Raw genomic sequence first — 22,483 nt, 5'->3', positions numbered from 1 at the left:
ATGTACCAAGGCCTCACAACACACAGACCTCACTACACACAGAGAAACACTGGTATGTACCAAGGCCTCACAACACACAGACCTCACTACACACAGAGAAACACTGGTATCTACCAAGGCCTCACAACACACAGACCTCACTACACACAGAGAAACACTGGTATCTACCAAGGCCTCACAACACACAGACCTCACTACACACAGAGAACACACAGAGAAACACTGGTATCTACCAAGGCCTCACAACACACAGACCTCACTACACACAGAGAAACACTGGTATCTACCAAGGCCTCACAACACACAGACCTCACTACACACAGAGAAACACTGGTATCTACCAAGGCCTCACAACACACAGACCTCACTACACACAGAGAAACACTGGTATGTACCAAGGCCTCACAACACACAGACCTCACTACACACAGAGAAACACTGGTATCTACCAAGGCCTCACAACACACAGACCTCACTACACACAGAGAAACACTGGTATCTACCAAGGCCTCACAACACACAGACCTCACTACACACAGAGAAACACTGGTATCTACCAAGGCCTCACAACACACAGACCTCACTACACACAGACCTCACTACACACAGAGAAACCTCACAACCCACAGCCCTCACAACACACAGACCTCACTACACACAGAGAAACACTGGTATCTACCAAGGCCTCACAACACACAGAGAAACACTGGTACCTACCAAGGCCTCACAACACACAGACCTCACTACACACAGACCTCACTACACACAGAGAAACACTGGTATCTACCAAGGCCTCACAACACACAGACCTCACTACACACAGAGAAACACTGGTATCTACCAAGGCCTCACAACACACAGAGAAACACTGGTAGACCTCACTACACACAGAGAAACACTGGTATCTACCAAGGCCTCACAACACACAGACCTCACTACACACAGAGAAACACTGGTATCTACCAAGGCCTCACAACACACAGACCTCACTACACACAGAGAAACACTGGTATCTACCAAGGCCTCACAACACACAGAGAAACACTGGTATCTACCAAGGCCTCACAACACACAGACCTCACTACACACAGAGAAACACTGGTATCTACCAAGGCCTCACAACACACAGACCTCACTACACACAGAGAAACACTGGTATCTACCAAGGCCTCACAACACACAGACCTCACTACACACAGACCTCACTACACACAGAGAAACACTGGTATCTACCAAGGCCTCACAACACACAGACCTCACTACACACAGAGAAACACTGGTATCTACCAAGGCCTCACAACACACAGACCTCACTACACACAGAGAAACACTGGTATCTACCAAGGCCTCACAACACACAGACCTCACTACACACAAAGAAACACTGGTATCTACCAAGGCCTCACTTCACACAGACCTCACTACACACAGAGAAACACTGGTATCTACCAAGGCCTCACTACACACAGACCTCACTACACACAGAGAAACACTGGTATCTACCAAGGCCTCACAACACACAGACCTCACTACACACAGAGAAACACTGGTATCTACCAAGGCCTCACAACCCTCAGACCTCTCGACTGCATGTGATACTCTTGTATCTACCAAGGCCTCACTACACACAGAGAAACACTGGTATCTACCAAGGCCTCACAACACACAGACCTCACTACACACAGAGAAACACTGGTATCTACCAAGGCCTCACTACACACAGACCTCACTACACACAGAGAAACACTGGTATCTACCAAGGCCTCACAACACACAGACCTCACTACACACAGAGAAACACTGGTATCTACCAAGGCCTCACAACACACAGACCTCACTACACACAGAGAAACACTGGTATCTACCAAGGCCTCACAACACACAGACCTCACTACACACAGAGAAACACTGGTATCTACCAAGGCCTCACTACACACAGACCTCACTACACACAGAGAAACACTGGTATCTACCAAGGCCTCACTACACACAGACCTCACTACACACAGAGAAACACTGGTATCTACCAAGGCCTCACAACACACAGACCTCACTACACACAGAGAAACACTGGTATCTACCAAGGCCTCACAACACACAGGAGAAACACTGGTATCTACCAAGGCCTCACACACAGAGAAACACTGGTATCTACACACACAGAGAAACACTGGTATCTACCAAGGCCTCACACACACAGACCTCACTACACACAGAGAAACACTGGTATCTACCAAGGCCTCACTACACACAGACCTCACTACACACAGAGAAACACTGGTATCTACCAAGGCCTCACTACACACAGAGAAACACTGGTATCTACCAAGGCCTCACTACACACAGACCTCACTACACACAGAGAAACACTGGTATCTACCAAGGCCTCACTACACACAGAGAAACACTGGTATCTACCAAGGCCTCACTACACACAGAGAAACACTGGTATCTACCAAGGCCTCACTACACACAGAGAAACACTGGTATCTACCAAGGCCTCACTACACACAGGGAAACACTGGTATCTACCAAGGCCTCACTACACACAGACCTCACTACACACAGAGAAACACTGGTATCTACCAATGTCTCACTACACACAGAGAAACACTGGTATCTACCAAGGCCTCACTACACACAGGGAAACACTGATCTCTACCAAGGCCTCACTACACACAGAGAAACACTGGTATCTACCAAGGCCTCACTACACACAGGGAAACACTGGTATCTACCAAGGCCTCACTACACACAGAGAAACACTGGTATCTACCAAGGCCTCACTACACAAAGGGAAACACTGGTATCTACCAAGGCCTCACTACACACAGAGAAACACTGGTATCTACCAAGGCCTCACTACACAAAGGGAAACACTGGTATCTACCAAGGCCTCACTACACACAGGGCAACACTGGTATCTACCAAGGCCTCACTACACACAGGGAAACACTGGTATCTACCAAGGCCTCACTACACACAGACCTCACTACACACAGAGAAACACTGGTATCTACCAAGGCCTCACTACACACAGGGAAACACTGATCTCTACCAAGGCCTCACTACACACAGAGAAACACTGGTATCTACCAAGGCCTCACTACACACAGGGAAACACTGGTATCTACCAAGGCCTCACTACACACAGAGAAACACTGGTATCTACCAAGGCCTCACTACACACAGAGAAACACTGGTATCTACCAAGGCCTCACTACACACAGGGAAACACTGGTATCTACCAAGGCCTCACTACACACAGAGAAACACTGGTATCTACCAAGGCCTCACTACACACAGGGAAACACTGGTATCTACCAAGGCCTCACTACACACAGAGAAACACTGGTATCTACCAAGGCCTCACTACACAAAGGGAAACACTGGTATCTACCAAGGCCTCACTACACACAGAGAAACACTGGTATCAACCAAGGCCTCACTACACACAGGGAAACATTAGTATCTACCAAGGCCTCACTACACAAAGGGAAACACTGGTATCTACCAAGGCCTCACTACACACAGGGTAACACTGAGGTTTGTACATAGTCCTTACAACAATGGGAAAAAAATGGGGCGGGTACATAATCACCACTACACACTTTTGTCTGAGGAACTTGCTTCCCCTGATAGTTTCCATAAGACATAACAATTGTACATTTCAGTCTGTAATGGATTTTTCGGTAAAACATATTTAGGCCACAGGAATTCAATGTTTAATGAAATAAAAGATGAAATTGTTGAATACGTCTCCTGTGTAGGGACACATTAAGCTGAGATATCAGGGATGGAATGAGCTGATCTTTTTGAACACTAGCTTCCATTTGAGTACAGGTAGAGAAGTATTAATCTAATTTGCATGGAGTATGATAGGCACTTGGTCAGAAAAAAATTAATAATGTATAAAGGAATGATGTAGCTGGCTTTCTAAGAGATAACGAGCCCGACTTGATTGCCAATAGGTAAAATACTTATTTTGTTATGAACTATTTATAGAGCAGGAAAATATATTACATGTCTCGCTCGTAACAAAGAAATTTTCTTTACCGTTTATACAGATTTTATATGTACTTGCTGGGGATTTTAAAACAATTCTTCTAGATATAACAGAATTAAACATATATTTATATAACAGGAGATGAGGGTCTTTATCTTTTCTCACCAGCATAAAAAAATTGGATTGCAAAAATATAACACCGATGGCTTGCCAAACCTAGCAGGACCATCATAGGTAATTTTTCCTGTTTTTGACAATATCTTTCAGGTTAAGGCATCTCTACATATGATGGTGAAAGTTCTGAGCAGACTCTTACACTTGAATGGATGGAATCAGAAATATGTCTCTATATCAAGGGACATTTCATTTAGTTTTAACAAAAAATAAGGAAATATCATGATTATGCTTGAAGCAACACCTTTTTTGTGACATTTTATCATTTTTGTGAGTGAAATAGTTAATGTAATGAATATGATATTTTCAGTGACATGCACTGTCGTTCTGTGGTGACAAATTTGATGTGGTGAGCAACATAGTTCTGTGGTGACAAATTTGTTACGGTCAGTGACATAGTTCTGTGGTGACAAATTTGTTACAGTGAGCGACATAGTTCTGTGGTGACAAATTTGTTACAGTGAGCGACATAGTTCTGTGGTGACAAATTTGTTACAGTGAGCGACATAGTTCTGTGGTGACAAATTTGTTACAGTGAGCGACATTGTTTTGTGGTGACAAATTTGTTACAGTGAGCGACATAGTTCTGTGGTGACAAATTTGTTACAGTGAGCGACATAGTTCTATGGTGACAAATTTGTTACAGTGAGCGACATAGTTCTGTGGTGACAAATTTGTTACAGTGAGCGACATAGTTCTGTGGTGACAAATTTGTTACAGTGAGCGACATAGTTCTGTGGTGACAAATTTGTTACAGTGAGCGACATAGTTCTGTGGTGACAAATTTGTTACAGTGAGCGACATAGTTCTGTGGTGACAAATTTGTTACAGTGAGCGACATAGTTTTGTGGTGACAAACTTGATACAGATATACACATGTAGTTCCATCACGACAAAAGTGATTTGTCAGTGACTTAGTTAGTGACAAATGTTGTATATAGATGACATAGTTTTGGTCTGCCTTTTGGTCCCCGTTCTGAATCCCCATCTTGTTGGAATATCAGTGATATTAGGTAAATGTCAGTGATACTGGGTAAATGTCAGTGATACTGGGTAAATGTCAGTGATATTGGGTAAATGTCAGTGATATTGGGTAAATGTCAGTGATATTGGGTAAATGTCAGTGATATTAGGTAAATGTCAGTGATATTGGGTAAATGTCAGTGATATTGGGTAAATGTCAGTGATATTGGGTAAATGTCAGTGATACTGGGTAAATGTCAGTGATATTGGGTAAATGTCAGTGATATTGGGTAAATGTCAGTGATATTGGGTAAATGTCAGCGATATTGGGTAAATGTCAGCGATATTGGGTAAATGTCAGCGATATTGGGTAAATGTCAGCGATATTGGGTAAATGTCAGTGATATTGGGTAAATGTCAGTGATATTGGGTAAATGTCAGTGATATTGGGTAAATGTCAGTGATATTGGGTAAATGTCAGTGATATTGGGTAAATGTCAGTGATATTGGGTAAATGTCAGTGATATTTGGTAAATGTCAGTGATATTGGGTAAATGTCAGTGATATTGGGTAAATGTCAGTGATATTTGGTAAATGTCAGTGATATTGGGTAAATGTCAGTGATATTGGGTAAATGTCAGTGATATTGGGTAAATGTCAGTGATATTGGGTAAATGTCAGTGATACTGGGTAAATGTCAGCGATCTTGGGTAAATGTCAGTGATATTGGGTAAATGTCAGCGATATTGGGTAAATGTCAGTGATATTGGGTAAATGTCAACGATATTGGGTAAATGTCAGCGATACTGGGTAAATGTCAGTGATATTGGGTAAATGTCAGTGATACTGGGTAAATGTCAGTGATACTGGGTAAATGTCAGTGATATTGGGTAAATGTCAGTGATATTGGGTCAGCGATATTGGGTAAATGTCAGTGATATTGGGTAAATGTCAGTGATATTGGGTAAATGTCAGTGATACTAGGTAAATGTCAGTGATATTGGGTAAATGTCAGTGATATTGGGTAAATGTCAGTGATATTATTGGGTAAATGTCAGTGATACTGGGTAAATGTCAGTGATATTGGGTAAATGTCAGCGATATTGGGTAAATGTCAGCGATATTGGGTAAATGTCAGTGATACTGGGTAAATGTCAGTGATATTGGATAAATGTCAGTGATACTGGGTAAATGTCAGTGATATTGGGTAAATGTCAGCGATATTGGGTAAATGTCAGTGATATTGGGTAAATGTCAGTGATATTGGGTAAATGTCAGCGATATTGGGTAAATGTCAGCGATATTGGGTAAATGTCAGTGATATTGGGTAAATGTCAGCGATATTGGGTAAATGTCAGCGATATTGGGTAAATGTCAGCGATATTGGGTAAATGTCAGTGATATTGGGTAAATGTCAGTGATACTGGGTAAATGTCAGTGATACTGGGTAAATGTCAGTGATATTGGGTAAATGTCAGTGATATTGGGTAAATGTCAGCGATATTGGGTAAATGTCAGTGATACTGGGTAAATGTCAGCGATATTGGGTAAATGTCAGTGATACTGGGTAAATGTCAGTGATACTGGGTAAATGTCAGTGATACTGGGTAAATGTCAGTGATATTGGGTAAATGTCAGTGATATTGGGTAAATGTCAGATATTGGGTAAATGTCAGTGATACTGGGTAAATGTCAGTGATATTGGGTAAATGTCAGTGATATTGGGTAAATGTCAGTGATATTGGGTAAATGTCAGTGATACTGGGTAAATGTCAGTGATATTGGGTAAATGTCAGTGATATTGGGTAAATGTCAGCGATATTGGGTAAATGTCAGTGATACTGGGTAAATGTCAGTGATACTGGGTAAATGTCAGTGATACTGGGTAAATGTCAGTGATATTGGGTAATTGTCAGTGATACTGGGTAAATGTCAGTGATACTGGGTAAATGTCAGTGATATTGGGTAAATGTCAGTGATATTGGGTAAATGTCAGTGATATTGGGTAAATGTCAGTGATATTGGGTAAATGTCAGTGATATTGGGTAAATGTCAGTGATATTGGGTAAATGTCAGTGATACTGGGTAAATGTCAGTGATACTGGGTAAATGTCAGTGATATTGGGTAATTGTCAGTGATACTGGGTAAATGTCAGTGATACTGGGTAAATGTCAGTGATATTGGGTAAATGTCAGTGATATTGGGAGTGATATTGGGTAAATGTCAGTGATATTGGGTAAATGTCAGTGATATTATTGGGTAAATGTCAGTGATATTGATGATACATTTGTTGTATTCCTCAAATCCTAATTAAATCCTCGACAAAACAAAGGTGTTATTAAGATGTGAAGAAGACATTATTTGTGATGTAATTTATTTTTGACACATTTTAACTAGAAAAAAAAAACAGAAATTCAAATTAAGTTTGTGTAACAAATTGTTAACAACTAATTCAGAGCTTTGTATATATGTACACCTGCCCAACAGCCTTGTCTACATGTGCTTTGGTGTTCGTTGTCCAGCCATTTCCAGTTTTTGTTTTAAATATTCTTCCCAATAACCAAGGACTAGATCTGTTTTTAATCTAATTTGATTAACGACCTTAACCTCTTTTCTAGACACAGAAGTAAAAATATATTTAAACAACTTCTATTTAACTAGGAGGCACAGAATCGTGGCATTTGCCCTATAACTTACTTGCATTAAAGATTATAAATGTTTTGCAGGTGTTAATGTATGTCGGTTAAATACAGTGTTCGTCTTTAAATTCAAAACATTGAGCCAAGATATGTTTGTTTTATACAATAAGTTAGGATGTTGACTTTGTAGTATGCCTGTTGTACCATCAGGTTAGAAATAAGATACCTTTTGTTTCTGTATGGGACTAGTGAGGTATGCCTCAGTGATTGCATGCGCAAGCTGTGTGACAAGTGTAAGGCAGGAGAATTCATTGTAAATTGTCACAAATTAGGTGTTTGGCTGGTGAACGGTTGTGCTGCAAAGAGTTGGATATCACAGTCAGGAAAGGCATCATTTGTCTTCATTGTCCCAGAAACCCAAGAAATCCATTAAACATTGTGTACTCGTTAGGTTAGGTCGATGCAGCGGGTTCTCTTCAAACTGGTCAGTATGTTCTGCATGGGTTATTATGAAAGCGGAGTTATACATGACACCCATACATTTTATAAGGTTATATATTCAGTACAGCAGTACACAATATACTATTTACATTATACAGTTTTGTAGGCAACATTTCATAGTTTACCAAAGCATTGTTTAAAAACAAGCTGAAACTGACAATTGTATTGTCGACAAAACTATCAAAAATATGTTGAATATGATGGACAATAATTTTGACATTAAATTGAAACTTCCTATTGCACTACAGCATAAGTAAAATAGAGACTTACAAAAACAAATCTGATGGCATTGATAAATAAATTATTGCAGATTTGCTTGAATGTGGAATGTGTCACTTGATACCTCCAGATAATTATAACTTACTGGCGAATGTTGTCATTATGATATCATGTTGTTCCCCAATGATGGTCGCTCGACCGTGTATAAAAGAATACAAATTGTTACGCCAATACCAGGGAAAGATCTATCCTTTACATGATGAAATATTCATCTCATTGACTTTCTAATGGACTTTGATCATATTTCACACAATTGCCAAGCATAGAAATAAATCCATGCCCTTGTGTTCAAAGGTCAAAGGTTAAAAAATGTCACCAAGACTATTTATAGAATGATTTGTCATCAGTCTGGGTTTTTTTAAAATGTCATGAAATTTTAAACTTACTCTAAAGGCAAGTCATTCATAAGATGGAAAGTAAAATCATCTTAAGCTCCCTACTGTAGTATCATTTGATTATTTGGAAAAAGATGTGTATTATTATATTTGGTGACAAATGTGTAATTGTCAGTATTTGAGGGAAGCTTTGTATTGTCTGTATTTGAGGGAAGATTTGTATTGTCTGTATTTGAGGGAAGCTTTGTATTGTCTATATTTGAGGGAAGCTTTGTATTGTCTGTATTTGAGGTAAGCTTTGTATTGTCTGTATTTGAGGTAAGCTTTGTATTGTCTATATTTGAGGGAAGCTTTGTATTGCCTGTATTTGAGGTAAGCTTTGTATTGTCTGTATTTGAGGGAAGCTTTGTATTGCCTGTATTTGAGGGAAGCTTTGTACTGTCTATATTTGTAGGAAGATTTGTATTGTCTGTATTTGTAGGAAGATTTGTATTGTCTATATTTGTAGGAAGATTTGTATTGTCTGTATTTGTAGGAAGATTTGTATTGTCTATATTTGAGGGAAGATTTGTATTGTCTGTATTTGAGGGAAGATTTGTATTGTCTATATTTGTAGGAAGATTTGTATTGTCTGTATTTGTGGGAAGATTTGTATTGTCTATATTTGTAGGAAGATTTGTATTGTCTATATTTGTAGGAAGATTTGTATTGTCTATATTTGTAAGAAGATTTGTATTGTCTATATTTGTAGGAAGATTTGTATTGTCTATATTTGTAGGAAGATTTGTATTGTCTAGGGAAGATTTGTATTGTCTGTATTGTCTATATTTGTAGGATTTGTATTTGTAGATTTGTATTGTCTATATTTGTAAGATTTGTATTGTCTATATTTGTAGGAAGATTTGTATTGTCTATATTTGTAGGAAGATTTGTATTGTCTATATTTGTAGGAAGATTTGTATTGTCTATATTTGTAGGAAGATTTGTATTGTCTATATTTGTAGGAAGATTTGTATTGTCTATATTTGTATTTGTATTGTCTATATTTGTAGGAAGATTTGTATTGTCTATATTTGTAGGAAGATTTGTATTGTCTATATTTGTAGGAAGATTTGTATTGTCTATATTTGAGGGAAGATTTGTATTGTCTATATTTGTAGGAAGATTTGTATTGTCTGTATTTGAGGGAAGATTTGTATTGTCTGTATTTGTAGGAAGATTTGTATTGTCTATATTTGTTTGTATTATTGTCTATAGGAAGATTTGTATTGTCTATATTTGTAGGTCTAAGATTTGTATTGTCTATATTTGTAGGAAGATTTGTATTGTCTATATTTGTAGGAAGATTTGTATTGTCTATATTTGAGGGAAGATTTGTATTGTCTATATTTGTAGGAAGATTTGTATTGTCTATATTTGTAGGAAGATTTGTATTGTCTATATTTGTAGGAAGATTTGTATTGTCTGATTTGTATTGTCTATATTTGTAGGAAGATTTGTATTGTCTGTATTTGTAGGAAGATTTGTATTGTCTATATTTGTAGGAAGATTTGTACTGTCTATATTTGTAGGAAGATTTGTACTGTCTGTATTTGTAGGAAGATTTGTATTGTCTGTATTTGAGGGAAGATTTGTATTGTCTGTATTTGTAGGAAGATTTGTATTGTCTATATTTGTATTTGTATTGTCTATATTTGTCTATATTTGGGAAGATTTGTATTGTCTATATTTGTAGGAAGATTTGTATTGTCTATATTTGTATTGTCTGATTTGTGGGAGATTTGTATTGTCTATATTTGTAAGAAGATTTGTACTGTCTGTATTTGTGGGAAAATTTGTATTGTCTATATTTGTAAGAAGATTTGTATTGTCTATATTTGTAGGAAGATTTGTATTGTCTATATTTGTAGGAAGATTTGTATTGTCTATATTTGTAGGAAGATTTGTATTGTCTATATTTGTAGGAAGATTTGTATTGTCTGTATTTGTGGGAAGATTTGTATTGTCTATATTTGTAGGAAGATTTGTATTGTCTATATTTGTAGGAAGATTTGTATTGTCTATATTTGTAGGAAGATTTGTATTGTCTATATTTGTAGGAAGATTTGTATTGTCTATATTTGTAGGAAGAAACTTGTATTGTCTGTATTTGTAGGAAGATTTGTATTTGTATTTGAAGATTTGTATTGTCTATATTTGTAGGAAGATTTGTATTGTCTATATTTGTAGGAAGATTTGTACTGTCTATATTTGAGGGAAGATTTGTACTGTCTATATTTGTAAGAAGATTTGTATTGTCTATTTTGTATTGTCTGTATTTGTAGGGAAGATTTGTATTGTCTATATTTGTAGGAAGATTTGTATTGTCTATATTTGTATTGTCTGTTTGTATTGTCTATATTTGTAGGAAGATTTGTATTGTCTATATTTGTAGGAAGATTTGTATTGTCTATATTTGTAGGAAGATTTGTATTGTCTATATTTGAGGGAAAATTTGTATTGTCTGTATTTGAGGGATTTGTATTGTCTGTATTTGAGGGAAGATTTGTATTGTCTGTATTTGAGGGAAGATTTGTATTGTCTGTATTTGAGGGAAGATTTGTATTGTCTGTATTTGAGGGAAGATTTGTATTGTCTATATTTGTAGGAAGATTTGTATTGTCTGTATTTGTAGGAAGATTTGTATTGTCTATATTTGTAGGAAGATTTGTATTGTCTGTATTTGTAGGAAGATTTGTATTGCCTATATTTGTAGGAAGATTTGTATTGTCTGTATTTGTAGGAAGATTTGTATTGTCTGTATTTGTAGGAAGATTTGTATTGTCTATATTTGTAGGAAGATTTGTATTGTCTATATTTGTAGGAAGATTTGTATTGTCTGTATTTGTAGGAAGATTTGTATTGTCTATATTTGTAGGAAGATTTGTAAGATTTGTATTGTCTATATTTGTAGGATTTGTATTGTCTATATTTGTATTTGTATTGTCTATATTTGTAGGAAGATTTGTATTGTCTGTATTTGTAGGAAGATTTGTATTGTCTATATTTGTAGGAAGATTTGTATTGTCTGTATTTGTAGGAAGATTTGTATTGTCTGTATTTGTAGGAAGATTTGTATTGTCTGTATTTGTAGGAAGATTTGTATTGTCTATATTTGTAGGAAGATTTGTATTGTCTGTATTTGAGGGAAGATTTGTATTGTCTGTATTTGTAGGAAGATTTGTATTGTCTATATTTGTAGGAAGATTTGTATTGTCTATATTTGTAGGAAGATTTGTATTGTCTATATTTGTGGGAAGATTTGTATTGTCTATATTTGTAGGAAGATTTGTATTGTCTGTATTTGTAGGAAGATTTGTATTGTCTGTATTTGTAGGAAGATTTGTATTGTCTATATTTGTAGGAAGATTTGTATTGTCTATATTTGTGGGAAGATTTGTATTGTCTATATTTGTGGGAAGATTTGTATTGTCTATATTTGTAGGAAGATTTGTATTGTCTGTATTTGAGGTAAGCTTTGTATTGTCTATATTTGTGGGAAGATTTGTATTGTCTATATTTGTAGGAAGATTTGTATTGTCTGTATTTGTAGGAAGATTTGTATTGTCTATATTTGTAGGAAGATTTGTATTGTCTATATTTGAGAGAAGCTTTGTACTGTCTATATTTGTAGGAAGATTTGTATTGTCTATATTTGTAGGAAGATTTGTATTGTCTATATTTGTAGGAAGATTTGTATTGTCTATATTTGTAGGAAGATTTGTATTGTCTATATTTGTAGGAAGATTTGTATTGTCTATATTTGTAGGAAGATTTGTATTGTCTATATTTGTAGGAAGATTTGTATTGTCTATATTTGTATTTGTATTGTCTATATTTGTAGGAAGATTTGTATTGTCTATATTTGTAGGGAAGATTTGTATTGTCTATATTTGTTTGTATTGTCTATATTTGGGAAGATTTGTATTGTCTATATTTGTCTTTGTATTGTCTATTTTGTAGGAAGATTTGTATTGTCTATATTTGTAGGAAGATTTGTATTGTCTGTATTTGTAGGAAGATTTGTATTGTCTGTATTTGTAGGAAGATTTGTATTGTCTATATTTGTAGGAAGATTTGTATTGTCTATATTTGTAGGAAGATTTGTATTGTCTGTATTTGAGGGAAGATTTGTATTGTCTATATTTGAGGGAAGATTTGTATTGTCTGTATTTGTAGGAAGATTTGTATTGTCTATATTTGTAGGAAGATTTGTATTGCCTGAAAGTGAGGAATGATTAGTTTGTCTGTATTTGAGGGAAGATGTTTTTTTGGTATTTGAGGAAAAATGTGCATATTTGTGGGCACTTTTGAATTTTCTTTACAGCTGTATTTGAGAGATGGCATATTGTTTGCAGGTTGTGTAGCTATATACTTAGCTAACTAGAATGCTTAATGCAGCTGTAGCAGGCAGCAATAGGGTCAGTATCAGGTCTAATGGCAAACATGTAAAAAGATCATTAATGTTGGCAAAACACAGGTAAAGTACATTCACAGGAACAATCAGAGTTGTGTGTACTTTTATTTGACATTTTCTTGACTGCTAATTTCTTGATGCGTGTTGTGAATAGAAGAGCTAGAACATCAGGACCAAGGGGACAGAACTCTAGGTTTGGTTGTAATGGAAAGATGTCAGTCTGTCCAGGGATGGGGACAAGGTGATGTTTGGCTGTCACTGAGGGGTAAGGGGATATGGATGTATGTCTTTCATCCTGCCTTAAGAGGATAGATTGTCAAGACATCACTAGGGAGGAGGGATTGCGGGATGTCTGTCTGTTTGTTAGTGGTGTCCAGCTGTAATATGGAGATAATTAATTATGTCTGTCTTGGGGATTGGGGAGGCAGTACCTGAATATTATATTGAGACTTGTGTCTTGTGAAGGGGATACTGGATGTTAAAGGGACAACCATCTGTCTGAAGAATTGGGGAAGGGATACCAGGCTATATCATGTAGTAGAGGAGTGAGTATAGGGTGTCTGTCTGTATAGGGGAGGGGGTATAGGGTGTCTGTCTGTATAGGGGAGGGGGTATAGGGTGTCTGTCTGTAAAGGGGAGGGGGTATAGGGTGTCTGTCTGTATAGGGGAGGGGGTATAGGGTGTCTGTCTGTAAAGGGGAGGGGGTATAGGGTGTCTGTCTGTATAGGGGAGAGGGTATAGGGTGTCTGTCTGTATAGGGGAGGGGGTATAGGGTGTCTGTCTGTATAGGGGAGGTGGTGTAGGGTGTCTGTCTGTTACAAATTGACTCTGTCTTAATTCTTTATTCAGTCTGAAGTAACAATTCTTGGTTTGTTTTACAGATTGTGGATGGTGAACTTTTGTTGCTACTTGTGTGACAATTTGATCGGGACCAAGTGTAATTAAGTGGTATTGTTGCTGAAGACAGAAGGTAAGGGTTTAAGCTGTTCTCTTGTTTGATCAGATGACACAGCCTGCAGGCACCATTATGTGGACATATAATAAGGTGATGTGGTGCTGATTGACCACACTAATCAGACTTACATGCCAGGCCACCAAACCTAATTGTCAGCTGGCAAAAGTCACAATGAACACTGATTTTCATAATGTAAATGATCTGTGGTCTAGGCCACTCGCCTTGTTCACACTAATCATTTAACACGTGTAAGAAGGGAGGTTTTAAGTACTTTCATAGCCCATAAAAAAGAATCTTAATGTTTGAATTTAAATGATACATTTTCCAAAATATTAAGTGTTGTGTTGGTGGTATTGTATAATATGTATGCTAGCTACAGAGATTTTTGTGTCATGGATATCAGATAATATCTAGGGTACCCTACAGTACATTTTGTACCTGTGGTACCCTGTAATATCTAGGGTACCCTACAGTACATTTTGTACCTGTGGTACCCTGTAATATCTAGGGTACCCTACAGTACATTTTGTACCTGTGGTACCCTGTAATATCTAGGGTACCCTACAGTACATTTTGTACCTGTGGTACCCTGTAATATCTAGGGTACCCTACAGTACATTTTGTACCTGTGGTACCCTGTAATATCTAGGGTACCCTACAGTACATTTTGTACCTGTGGTACCCTGTAATATCTAGGGTACCCTACAGTACCTTTTCTACCCTGTTATATCAGTGTTACCTATGGTATCTATTTGTGGTATGTATGGTAAATACCATTAGTGCTCTTTAATGAGTTCTGCAGCCACATGTGTTGATTGTTATTAGTGAAAAAGTTGTGTAAGTCACTTGATAGAGTTATAACCGATGACATCACAATAACATTGGATTGTACAAGACAATCACATGATGAGGATATAATGAATTATATTGTTCTGTACAAGTTAGAGAGTCACATGATGAGGATATAATAAATTGTATTAGCAGAGGACAGTCACATTGAAAATACCTCAGAATCAATGTACTGAATTCATTGTTAAAATGAAAGGAATTGATTGATAATGCCTTTCTTTCGTCACTCCTATCTGTAACCTGACAGAAGGAAGCCAGTACAATCCTGTGTTTAGTCATACCTTGAATTGATTGATAAAGATGCATTCTTTATAAGAATTAAAGATGTATAATACAAACCAGTCTTACTGTTTTACTATAAACAGTTTTACCATAATAACCTATAATTACCCAGGCAGAGTTTTAGGATGGCAGTTGGAGGATACAACGAGTTGATATAGCACCTCTAATGTCTTATTTTGTCTGTAGTAGGCTGACATATCAAGGTGTGAAATAATGGAGGTTGCCAGGTTTTTTTCCAGCTCAACAAACTTCACAGGGGATATAAAAACTGATTCTGTTCTTCTGTCTGTCAAGTATATATATTGTCTGACTTCTGGACAAGTACACTGTAGTAAGATTCTCACCAGTGTATTGTCTGACTTCTGGACAAGTACACTGTAGTAAGATTCTCACCAGTGTATTGTCTGACTCCTGGACAAGTACACTGTAGTAAGATTCTCACCAGTGTATTGTCTGACTTCTGGACAAGTACACTGTAGTAAGATTCTCACCAGTGTATTGTCTGACTTCTGGACAAGTACACTGTAGTAAGATTCTCACCAGTGTATTGTCTGACTTCTGGACAAGTACACTGTAGTAAGATTCTCACCAGTGTATTGTCTGACTTCTGGACAAGTACACTGTAGTAAGATTCTCACCAGTGTATTGTCTGACTTCTGGACAAGTACACTGTAGTAAGATTCTCACCAGTGTATTGTCTGACTTCTGGACAAGTACACTGTAGTAAGATTGCCCTTATCCTGTATCCAGGAGTCAGATAGTAGCCATGTAGTGTAACAGGTGCTACATGTACTAGTAATTAATTACCCATCAATCATGTAGCTATTGTTATTCTGTAGACTTTGACCTACATTTCAGCAACCTTAATATATCAAACTATGAAGTTTGTATACTTGTATGTACTACACATGGTACAGTAGCTCGGCCATTATTCACCCTTCAGTAATTTCAGTTGATATTTTATAAATGATATAAGATACATAAGTGTTTGGCTGAACTACCATCAGTGATATAAGTTGGTTAAATTATGGATGAGCATGCAGTAAGGCAACTAAATACTATCATGCCTACCTCCGAGTATGACAGTATGAATTACAGAGCTTGACATGTTGCCATTCTGAAGTGTAACAATAGTAAACTGCTTCGTATTAAAGCATCTTACTTTTTTGTCAAGCTAGGAATATCAATGAACACTTCCCTCATACATAATGTACATACAATGGAGACCAGTTATTAGATTAAATATGGTACCTACAGAGGGGACCAGTTATTAGATTAAATATGGTACCTACAGAGGGAACCAGTTATTAGATTAAATATGGTACCTACAGAGGGAACCAGTTATTAGATTAAATATGGTACCTACAGAGGGGACCAGTTATTAGATTAAATATGGTACCTACAGAGGGGACCAGTTATTAGATTAAATATGGTACCTACAGAGGCGACCAGTTATTAGATTAAATATGGTACCTACAGAGGGGACCAGTTATTAGATTAAATATGGTACCTACAGAGGGGACCAGTTATTAGATTAAATATGGTACCTACAGAGGCGACCAGTTATTAGATTAAATATGGTATCTACAGAGGGGACCAGTTATTAGATTAGATATGGTACCTACAGTGGAGACCAGTTATCATATTAAATATGGTACCTACAGAGGGAACCAGTTATTAGATTAGATATGGTATCTACAGAGGGGACCAGTTATTAGATTAGATATGGTACCTACAGAGGGGACCAGTTATTAGATTAGATATGGTATCTACAGAGGGGACCAGTTATTAGATTAGATATGGTACCTACAGAGGGAACCAGTTATTAGATTAAATATGGTACCTACAGAGGGAACCAGTTATTAGATTAAATATGGTACCTACAGAGGGGACCAGTTATTAGATTAAATATGGTACCTACAGAGGGGACCAGTTATTAGATTAAATATGGTACCTACAGAGGCGACCAGTTATTAGATTAAATATGGTACCTACAGAGGGGACCAGTTATTAGATTAAATATGGTACCTACAGAGGGGACCAGTTATTAGATTAAATATGGTACCTACAGAGGCGACCAGTTATTAGATTAAATATGGTACCTACAGAGGCGACCAGTTATCATATTAAATATGGTACCTACAGAGGGAACCAGTTATTAGATTAGATATGGTATCTACAGAGGGGACCAGTTATTAGATTAGATATGGTACCTACAGAGGGGACCAGTTATTAGATTAGATATGGTATCTACAGAGGGGACCAGTTATTAGATTAGATATGGTACCTACAGAGGCGACCAGTTATTAGATTAAATATGGTACCTACAGAGGGGACCAGTTATTAGATTAAATATGGTACCTACAGAGGGGACCAGTTATTAGATTAAATATGGTACCTACAGAGGCGACCAGTTATTAGATTAAATATGGTACCTACAGAGGGGACCAGTTATTAGATTAAATATGGTACCTACAGAGGCGACCAGTTATCATATTAAATATGGTACCTACAGAGGGAACCAGTTATTAGATTAGATATGGTATCTACAGAGGGGACCAGTTATTAGATTAGATATGGTACCTACAGAGGGGACCAGTTATTAGATTAGATATGGTATCTACAGAGGGGACCAGTTATTAGATTAGATATGGTACCTACAGTGGAGACCAGTTATCATATTAAATATGGTACCTACAGTGGAGACCAGTTATCATATTAAATATGGTATCTACAGTGGGGACCAGTTATTAGATTAAATATGGTATCTACAGAGGGGACCAGTTATTAGATTAAATATGGTACCTACAGAGGGGACCAGTTATTAGAATAAATATGGTACCTACAGAGGGGACCAGTTATTAGAATAAATATGGTACCTACAGAGGGGACCAGTTATTAGAATAAATATGGTACCTACAGAGGGGACCAGTTATTAGAATAAATATGGTACCTACAGAGGGGACCAGTTATTACATTAAATATGGTACCTACAATGGAGACCAGTTATTAGATTAAATATGGTACCTACAGAGGGGACCAGTTATTAGATTAAATATGGTACCTACGATGGAGACCAGTTATTAGATTAAATATGGTACCTACAGAGGGGACCAGTTATTAGATTGAATATGGTACCTACAGAGGGGACCAGTTATTAGATTAAATATGGTACCTACGATGGAGACCAGTTATTAGATTAAATATGGTACCTACAGAGGGGACCAGTTATTAGATTAGATATGGTACATGCAAAGGGGACCAGTTATTAGATTAAATATGGTACCTACAGAGGGGACCAGTTATTAGATTAAATATGGTACCTACAGAGGGGACCAGTTATTAGATTAAATATGGTACCAACGATGGAGACCAGTTATTAGATTAAATATGGTACCTACAGAGGGGACCAGTTATTAGATTAAATATGGTACATGCAAAGGGGACCAGTTATTAGATTAAATATGGTACCTACAGAGGGGACCAGTTATTAGATTAGATATGGTACATGCAAAGGGGACCAGTTATTAGATTAAATATGGTACCTACAATGGAGACCAGTTATTAGATTAAATATGGTACCTACAGAGGGAACCAGTTATTAGATTAAATATGGTACCTACGATGGAGACCATTTATTACATTTAATATGGTACCTACAGAGGGGACCAGTTATTAGATTAAATATATGGTACCTACGATGGAGACCATTTATTACATTTAATATGGTACCTACAGAGGAGATCTGTTTTATTACATTTAATATGGTACCTACAGAGGGAACCAGTTATTAGATTAAATATGGTACCTACGATGGAGACCATTTATTACATTTAATATGGTACCTACAGAGGAGATCTGTTTTATTACATTTAATATGGTACCTACAGAGGGAACCAGTTATTAGATTAAATATGGTACCTACGATGGAGACCATTTATTACATTTAATATGGTACCTACAGAGGGAACCAGTTATTAGATTAAATATGGTACCTACGATGGAGACCATTTATTACATTTAATATGGTACCTACAGAGGGAACCAGTTATTAGATTAAATATGGTACCTAATGGAGACCATTTATTACATTTAATATGGTACCTACAGAGGGAACCAGTTATTAGATTAAATATGGTACCTACGATGGAGACCATTTATTACATTTAATATGGTACCTACAGAGGAGATCTGTTTTATTACATTTAATATGGTACCTACAGAGGAGATCTGTTTTATTACATTTAATATGGTAACTACTAGCTGCTTTGTGCTGATCGATCAATCAGACTGTTTAGCCTTGATTTAATAGAGTACAGCAGGGAAATAAAAAAGCAGAAAGATTTCCTATATAAAATGACTATTTGTATCTAGTGTTTCGCTTGATCAGTCAAAAGAATGAACTCTTTTAGACTGCTCAGAGTTAGCTGTCCTGTGATGAGGATGTGTTAGCAGGCTTGTTATGATCTTCAGTCTGATATTATTTTATGTTTGTTTATATTGGAAACTGGATAAACCATGGCGTTCAGTGATGAAAGATGCACCTTGTCTACAGCTGATGGGTACTGTACATCACATTACAGGAATAGGTTTGTGGGGCCAATTAGCTTCGCTTTCCAAGTATATAACTTTATGTTTAAATAATTTCTGGTATAGACATCTCTTCAAACAAATAGAAAAGTAGCATTTAGGGCCAGTGTCCAGTACATCAAACATTAGACCACTAAATAAAAGAATGTAGCTGGCCTGCTTTGGCAATTTAGTCCAGCAGGTACTGGCTCACACATTGGGCGAGTACACCAACTAGATCTATGTAACTGTATTGCTGGTATAACAGGGGCTGGATCATACAATAGGCAAATATATAAGATAAGATAAGATATTAGTGTGATATCCGATAATAAGATGTAATTACAATTATCTGAGCTGTAATAAACCTTGTTTGAGAACCAACATACTAGAACTTGTAGTGAAAATGCTTGTGACAGACCTTGTTTGAGAACCAACATACTAGAACTTGTAGTGAAAATGTTTGTGACAGACCTTGTTTGAGAACCAACATACTAGAACTTGTAGTGAAAATGTTTATGACAGACCTTGTTTGAGAACCAACATACTAGAACTTGTAGTGAAAATGCTTGTGACAGACCTTGTTTGAGAACCAACATACTAGAACTTGTAGTGAAAAAGCTTGAGATGCTTGTTTGACTTGCCTTAATGGGTGTGAATATTTATAGACGTTAGATTCCTACAAAAGTTACATGGAAAATCAATAAAGGCTTGGAAGATGTAGGATAAGGTTACATGTGTGCCCGTGGAAATTCTGCCTTCACAATGAAAGTTTTATTTTTATTTTTGGTTCCCTATTGCCAAGACACATGCTGAAATAGGTGTTAATCTCCACTAATGCTATGAGCTGAAGCAACGAGTTTATGACAATTTAGCACAACAGTTCACAAGCTTTATGCCATTTTCGTTGCTCGTTGCCACGACTTTTACATGAAAATGTTATGTTTTGTGTAGAAACCATGTCAACTGCTGACTGTTGAGAGAAAATCAAATAAACAGAGAAAAGGTCACTGTGTTCAGCTTCACAGAGTTGGCTACTGCAGGAATTTTGTAATGTCTGTGAGGGCTTTGAATGTTTAACAGTAGGTTACAGCTCTCAATGTTTTACTGTAGCTTACAGCTCTCAATGTTTTACTGTAGCTTACAGCTCTCAATGTTTTACTGTAGCTTACAGCTCTCAATGTTTTACTGTAGCTTACAGCTCTCAATGTTTTACTGTAGGTTACAGCTCTCAATGTTTTACTGTAGCTTACAGCTCTACAGCTCTCAACGTTTTACTGTAGGTTACAGCTCTCAATGTTTTACTGTAGCTTACAGCTCTCAATGTTTTACTGTAGGTTACAGCTCTCAATGTTTTACTGTAGCTTACAGCTCTCAACGTTTTACTGTAGGTTACAGCTCTCAATGTTTAACAGTAGGTTACAGCTCTCAATGTTTTACTGTAGGTTACAGCTCTCAATGTTTTACTGTAGGTTACAGCTCTCAATATTTTACTGTAGCTTACAGCTCTCAATGTTTTACTGTAGCTTACAGCTCTCAATGTTTTACTGTAGGTTACAGCTCTCAATGTTTTACTGTAGCTTACAGCTCTCAACGTTTTACTGTAGGTTACAGCTCTCAATGTTTTACTGTAGCTTACAGCTCTCAATGTTTAACAGTAGGTTACAGCTCTCAATGTTTAACTGTAGGTTACAGCTCTCAATGTTTTACTGTAGGTTACAGCTCTCAATGTTTTACTGTAGGTTACAGCTCTCAATGTTTAACAGTAGGTTACAGCTCTCAATGTTTTACTGTAGGTTACAGCTCTCAACGTTTTACTGTAGGTTACAGCTCTCAATGTTTAACAGTAGGTTACAGCTCTCAATGTTTTACTGTAGGTTACAGCTCTCAATGTTTTACTGTAGGTTACAGCTCTCAATGTTTAACAGTAGGTTACAGCTCTCAATGTTTTACTGTAGCTTACAGCTCTCAATGTTTTACTGTAGCTTACAGCTCTCAATGTTTTACTGTAGCTTACAGCTCTCAATGTTTTACAGTAGGTTACAGCTCTCAATGTTTTACTGTAGGTTACAGCTCTCAATGTTTTACTGTAGCTTACAGCTCTCAATGTTTTACTGTAGGTTACAGCTCTCAATGTTTTACTGTAGCTTACAGCTCTCAATGTTTTACTGTAGCTTACAGCTCTCAATGTTTTACTGTAGCTTACAGCTCTCAATGTTTTACTGTAGCTTACAGCTCTCAATGTTTTACTGTAGCTTACAGCTCTCAATGTTTAACTGTAGCTTACAGCTCTCAATGTTTTACTGTAGGTTACAGCTCTCAATGTTTTACTGTAGCTTACAGCTCTCAATGTTTTACTGTAGCTTACAGCTCTCAATGTTTTACTGTAGCCTACAGCTCTCAATGTTTAACTGTAGCTTACAGCTCTCAATGTTTTACTGTAGGTTACAGCTCTCAATGTTTAACTGTAGCTT

General features: G+C 36.9%; 1 protein-coding gene across 1 annotated transcript in view; it reads left to right on the top strand.

The window, feature by feature from the left end:
* The window catches only part of LOC132560151 (neuronal calcium sensor 2-like), an 85,916-nt gene that overhangs the window by 16,593 nt on the left and 46,840 nt on the right, over positions 1–22,483 (top strand). Inside the window, exon 2 of the mRNA XM_060224800.1 lies at positions 14,236–14,324. The gene's annotated coding sequence lies outside the window, so the exon portion shown is untranslated. The remainder of the gene's footprint in view (positions 1–14,235; positions 14,325–22,483) is intronic.

The sequence above is a fragment of the Ylistrum balloti genome, unplaced genomic scaffold, assembly GCF_031769215.1.
Source record: "Ylistrum balloti isolate Yb309-2 unplaced genomic scaffold, AGI_CSIRO_Ybal_v1 Utg371022, whole genome shotgun sequence".
Lineage (NCBI taxonomy): Eukaryota > Metazoa > Mollusca > Bivalvia > Pectinida > Pectinidae > Ylistrum > Ylistrum balloti.
Note: the sequence above shows the minus strand (reverse complement) of the source record. Positions and strands in the feature narration are given on the sequence as shown.